Raw genomic sequence first — 6,452 nt, 5'->3', positions numbered from 1 at the left:
AAAACAACACGTCCTAAATGTTATGCTTCCGAATCGCTTTTCTGAATTTACCTAAATCAGGAACGCTCACAGCCGAACTTGGTTAAAGCCAAGGATGTATAAGTACTGAAACAGTTTAAGAGCTATATAATAAAAAAAGGCTAAACTCATCAGTTAAATACTTAAACATAAAAAACAACTAACAATAACACTACAGACAAAAAGTATCGACCTATGATTTCTCGCAGTTACTGATGCCTAGTTCGAATCCAATAACAACTTTTAACTAAGTCTTGATTCCCGGACTAGAACTCAACGTTATTTAAACATGGCCCCAGCCCAGTAAACAGTACTTCATCACAGCCATGCAAATATAGATATTGTTTTATTTAATTGTAAAACTATTTTGAAATCATTTTAAATCAAGGAAAATATCCCACTTGTGGATAACTCTAAATTCTTGTCCGCATTTTTTACCATCTTAGGATTGATCAGCTCCTCAACGTTAGAATACATTTTGGACTTTCAAATATTTTGGCCCCTAGCATCATCGAAGAGACATCTTTTGTCAAAATCCCCGTCTGGCGAAGTAAATTGGTACCGTTAATGTTGTAATATCGCCCAATCTCCACAAACGTTTCACTCGTTCACATATTGTTTCGTTATTTCACAATGATGTATCGCTACTGTACATTGATATGTCGTTAACTCAAAAGTTAAAATACTTATTACTTTTTTTAATTCAAAATATATCTTCTATCTGTCGATATGTAAAGGTTTTTAAAAAATGTCATAAATTGAGGAAATAATAATCTTTTTATATCAATAAATTTGGACCTTATGAAGGACACAATTTTTTGAAATCCTGCCACAAATTATGTAGATGCAGTCTTGTGAATAAATGACTTACAATATCCCCATATAATTGCGATATGTTGAAATAATGACACAGTGTTTCGTTGTTGTGATCACGTTTGAATTTATAAAGTTATAATCTTTGTACATGCCAAGTTGTTCTAATGACAACATGTGTTCTGTGCGGTCCTTATCGGCTTTTTTACTTTATACATGACTTCGAGTTAAAGCATTGCTAATAAGTGAACGATTATACTCTCTTTTTTAATAACATTGTGTGCATTCGTTTCTAAGTAATATCTGCATGTTTAAATGTCATGTACATTATATATATTGATATTTCAGGTCTACTATATGATGGAAGATAAGTACAGCCCCTTTGATGCCTTGATGAGTATCGAATACATACATGATTGAATTCAAATTAAACTGCGTTATTCTGCTTTTATTGTACATACATATTTTTACTATTTCAATCGAATTTGTTTTTTATGTAATTAAGACTCATACGTCAAGTATAATAATTGTATTGATTGCTTTTCTAATCAACATATTGTTTCTTTACCTGCTTTTGTTTTTCATCTGAATCAAATATATATATTATGTTACAGTACACATTGAATTTCAGATGCATCCAGAATCTTTCTAGTACAAATTGGATTTTTGTTCTCTACCAGCAGAGTTGTACTGGACAATTTTTCATCTGTAAAAGACTTAAAAGGTTTTCCGAAAAACATTTATAAACTGTTTAGCGTTTTGGAAAGGGAATTCAATTGCGCACATTTTGGTGTCTTGATATTGAATATGTATTGGGGCATTCAAAAATTATAGGTCGTTGAAGAAAACGTGTCAGAAATTGTGGTACAACGATCCAATGTGCTCCACCTAAATATTAAGAAATGATAGCCTTTCATGAAGGAGTTTAAGTGTCAAGCCGCTATATTTGTTGTATTTATCAATATCTTGGGCTAATATTAACCCTTTTTCTTGAATATTCTCTACCGGCATACTAATTTTATTCTTTATGTACCTCGCGATGAAAATTTTTTCAAAAATTTAGCGCTTCATAAGTCTACGGTTATACTAAAACTTTTGTCGACAAGAATAAAAAAAGCCAATATTTCTTCTTTTGAATGATATTCTGGTACTGGCCTTATAATTGAGTACTTTTAAATACATCCTGATGGGTTGTTTGACATTAAATGGGAATGAAAACAAGTTTAAATAACAAAATTTGTTGTGGGTATCAACAAAAGGTGCCAATATCTTCCCTTCTTCCTGATTTTTCTGGTCCGGCATCATTATTTGAATCTAAGAATGAATAGTTTGACACAAATTGAGAGATTTATAAGTGTACGGTTACTATTATTTATGTCGCGAAACAATTAAAAGCGACACTATTTCATCTTTGTTCTAATATTCTTGTACTGGCCTGGTAATAGAGGACATTTGATACATTCAAATGGATTTACAGACATAAAAGTGAAAGAATAAAGGTTTTGAAGTGCTATATTTGTTGCATTCAGCAATATAGGGTGCCAATATTGACCATTTTCTTGGTTATTACTTACTGGCATTAACATTTTATCCTTTCGGTACCTGAGGATTGATAGTTTAACACAGGTTTGGAGTCTACGGTTACTAAAACTTTTGTCGACAACTATAAGAATGCATAATTTGACAACAATTGAGAGATTTTTAAGTGTACGGTTACTGATATTTATGTGGATACCAATTAAAAGAGACAATATTTCATATGTTTTATAATATTTATGAGTTTAGATGGATTCTCAGACACAAAAGTGAAGAAATGAATGTTTCAGGTTGCTGTATTTGTTGTCTGCATCTATAAATGGTGCCAATATCTATCCTTTTTGATGATACTTGTGTGCCAGCATGAAGATTTTATTCTTTTGATGGATAATTTGACACTGTATAAGTCTACGGTTACTTATACTTGTGGCGATAAAAAAATAATATCGACAATATTTCTTTCTTTTTGATGATACTTCTGTGCCGGTATAAACATTTCATTCTTAGGATGGATAATTTGACACAAAATGAGAGCTGTATAAGTCTACGGTTACTTATATTTGTGTCGATAACAATAAAAGGCGACAATATTTCTTTCTTTTTATTGATATTCTCAGTGGCGGATCCAGAACTTTTTGTAAGGGGGGGGGGGGGGGGGGGCGCTGACTGACCTAAGAGGGGGGGGGCCGCTCCAGTCACGCTTTAGTGATTCCCTATATAATCAACCAAATTTTTCCCACGAAAGGGGGGGCCCGGGCCCACCAGCCCCCCCCCCCCCCCCCCCCCCCCCCCCCCCCCCCCCCCCCCCCCCCCCGGATCCGCCTATGATTCTTGTACCGGCTTGGGAATTGAGTACTTTTTGTACCTCAAGATTGATTGTTAGACATTAGAGTGAAGGATTTTAAGTTTCCAATGCTATATATGTGTTGTACTCATCAATATAGGGTGTCAACATTGACCTTTTTCATGGTTATTCATGGTTATTCAGGGTTATTCCATACCAATATTTCTTCTTTTATATGATATTTAAGTACTGGTCTGATAAATGAGTACTTTTATGCCTCATGCTGGAGTTTTTTTTTTAACTGGTCTGATAAATGCTGGAGTGTTTGAGTTAAATTATAGTTAAAATTTTTATTATTTTTTTTTTAACTGGTCTGACAATCTACAGGCATGCAGGTGTTAAAACTGATATTTGCATTTTGATAATTTTGATAAGAGGTTCTTACTTCCTACAAAGTTACCTATGTCAAACAATATTTATTTCTGTAATATGAACAATCGTTTTAGTTCAAAATCCCACGAATCGATTGTTTCATCGATCCGTCCTATTTAATTGAAGTTTTTACCACTGACAATTTTGTTCACAACATTTTCACAGTATTTTTTTTTTATTAATGTTATATCAAAAGTATAATTTAGATACTTATAACGTCAGTAAATCATGCAATGCTTCCATAAGTCTTTTAAAGTGTGTATCTGATTTAGAAATAATACCGTAAAATATCTAAGGAAATAATGGCAGTACTGGAATATAGTGTGTTACACGGTTGAAAGGGTAGGAAACAGGTTGGGGGACTAGGTATCATCCACTTTTTGGCAAAAGAAAATTAATGACAATTAAAAAAAATTTTAGAAATAAAAGAGGACATTGACAAAAAAATAGACTATTATACTGTAGAATATTATATTAGACTATAGAAGACTTTTTAATTTTTTGTTTGATTTCCAATGACAAAGCCTTGATCCCTCACCTTCATTCTATTCTTACGTATACGCCGCTAATAGTTTCGTAACTTGAATTTGTCCTTTTGTATATAAGCGGTGCTACCCAAAAGAAAAATGGAGATGCTTTTCTGGGAAATTGTTTTTGAAAAGATTGGAGAAAATTTTCTTTTAACCTGGTCCGCACTCGTTAAACCAGCTGTCATTTTGTATTCTAATTTTAGCCATAGGGTTGTCAAGTTTATTTTCGACTTGTGAGTTTGTCCCTTTGGTGACCTTCGCAACTCTTTCAGAACTTCACTCGTGTGTTCTATGTTTCTTATGTAGTCTACATGTATATAAGTTAACTGTAATTTATGTTATGTTTACTGTTTAACCCTTCTAGTTTTACTTTTATCAATAAATTATTGTTTTTTTTTATTAATCCAAACTAAAAGAATTATTCAGACACTAGACTGAATGGGCTTTTCTCATTGTTGAAGGCCGTACGGTGACCTATAGTTGTTAATTTCTGTGTTATTTTGGTCTCTTGTGGAGAGTTGTCTCATTGGCAATCATACCGCATCTTCTTTTTTATAGGTATATCTGTAATAAAAATTGTGTTTATACAAGAAGAATATTGATTGATTGATTGATTGGTATTTAACACCACTTTCAACACTATTGTGCTATTTTGTGGCGATCAGTTTTTATTGGCGGAGGAAGCCCACCGAAAACCACCCACCTTCTGTAGGAAAACTGACAATCCTAGTCAATTAAGATTGGAGTCGAGTGCACCTGCTCCGTGCGGGATTCGAACTCACAACCTAAGTGTTGACTAGCTAGTGATACAGTAGTTCGACTACTTAGACCACTTGGCAAAAAAGCCCCCTACAAGAAAAATAAAAACGGTTTAATTTTTTGGGGGAAACGATTCACAAAGTGTTCCATAAGAATAATTTAAGAAAAATTCGTGAAGGGTTCCGTGAAACCCTGTGTTTCGCCTACGATTGCTGCTGTCCGATTAAAAGTGTAATGTTGACTTAAAAGTGAGTCTATTTATCAGTAAAATACAGAATTTAAAAAAAAAATCAAACTTTGTCTTCAGATGCTATTTCTTGGAGATTAGCTTATGACCAAGTTTCAACAATCCATCAAGTATTTTACTAAGGTTATACTTTACACTAAAGCAAGGAGCATTTTTGTTTTATAAATATTGCGGCACCATATATATATATATCTAGGAGCTTATATCATGGAAAAGTCATATCTTTTAATTTACTTTGACTTAATATGTTAAATATTTGATAAAATACAGATTTTATATACACGCGCTAAAATGTATTTGCATTTGCGATCAGGAAATGTCTATGACAGGTTCTATAGTATTATTTTACTACGACGAGCACGCGTACCATATCCAGATCATTATGTAAGAAAAATGTACACATACACCACAGAGGCTACAAAAGCCACGGAACGAGAGACACAGGTTGCTTTTCTGGCGGCGTTGGCAGCGACGGCAGAGCATGAGTCAACAATTATTTAGTTTTCTGCGTTAGTCAGTTTGATAGGAACTACTTGATCAATGATATTTTTTTACAAAGTTGCATTAGTATCAGTTCATGTCAGCTATTTCGAGGCCCTGTCCCCTAGGTCAAGGTCAGGCGACTTTTAATTAGTAAGCAATTTTCAATGTTTAAGTTGCCTGCTTAAATGAGTTTGATAGGAACGACTAGTGATAGATCACTGACATTTTCTATAAAGTTGCAATACTATCAATACTTATCAATTTAAAGACTATTTTGAGGCCCTGCCCCTATGTCATGGTGAAGTGGTTTTGAATTGGGAAGCAATTTTCAATGTTAGCTTCTTTTCTGCTTAAGTCAGTCTGATATATATGAACTACTTGTGATAGATCAATAACATTTTCAATAGAGTTGTATTACTATCAGTACATACCAGTTTGACGACTATTTCGAGGCCCTGTCCCCATGGTCATTGTCAAGCGACTTTGAATTGATTTGATTCTAAATTTCTGCAAATAGGTGAAACATTTCTTTGTGTAAAAAGTTTTTTTGACGATGAAGATGAAAAGTCTCAGGCTAAAGCTGGAAAGTCGAACGCTGAGGAATTGAAGTTTGGCGCTGAAATTTAATTAGTCTAGCGCTAAAATTTAATTAGTCTAGCGCTGAAATTTAAAGTTTACCACTGGAGCTGTATAGTCTTGCTCTGAAGATGTTGGGATCAGCGCTGAAGATGAATTGTACAGCGCTGAAGAATTAAAGTCTAGCTCTGACGATATTGAGATCAGAACTGACGATTTAATGTCCAGCGCTGATGATGTTAAGTCTAGCGCTGAAGATATAAAGTACAGCGCT

Source organism: Mytilus californianus, unplaced genomic scaffold (assembly GCF_021869535.1).
Source record: "Mytilus californianus isolate M0D057914Y unplaced genomic scaffold, xbMytCali1.0.p SCAF_92, whole genome shotgun sequence".
In the NCBI taxonomy this organism is placed as follows: Eukaryota; Metazoa; Mollusca; class Bivalvia; order Mytilida; family Mytilidae; genus Mytilus; species Mytilus californianus.
Note: the sequence above shows the minus strand (reverse complement) of the source record.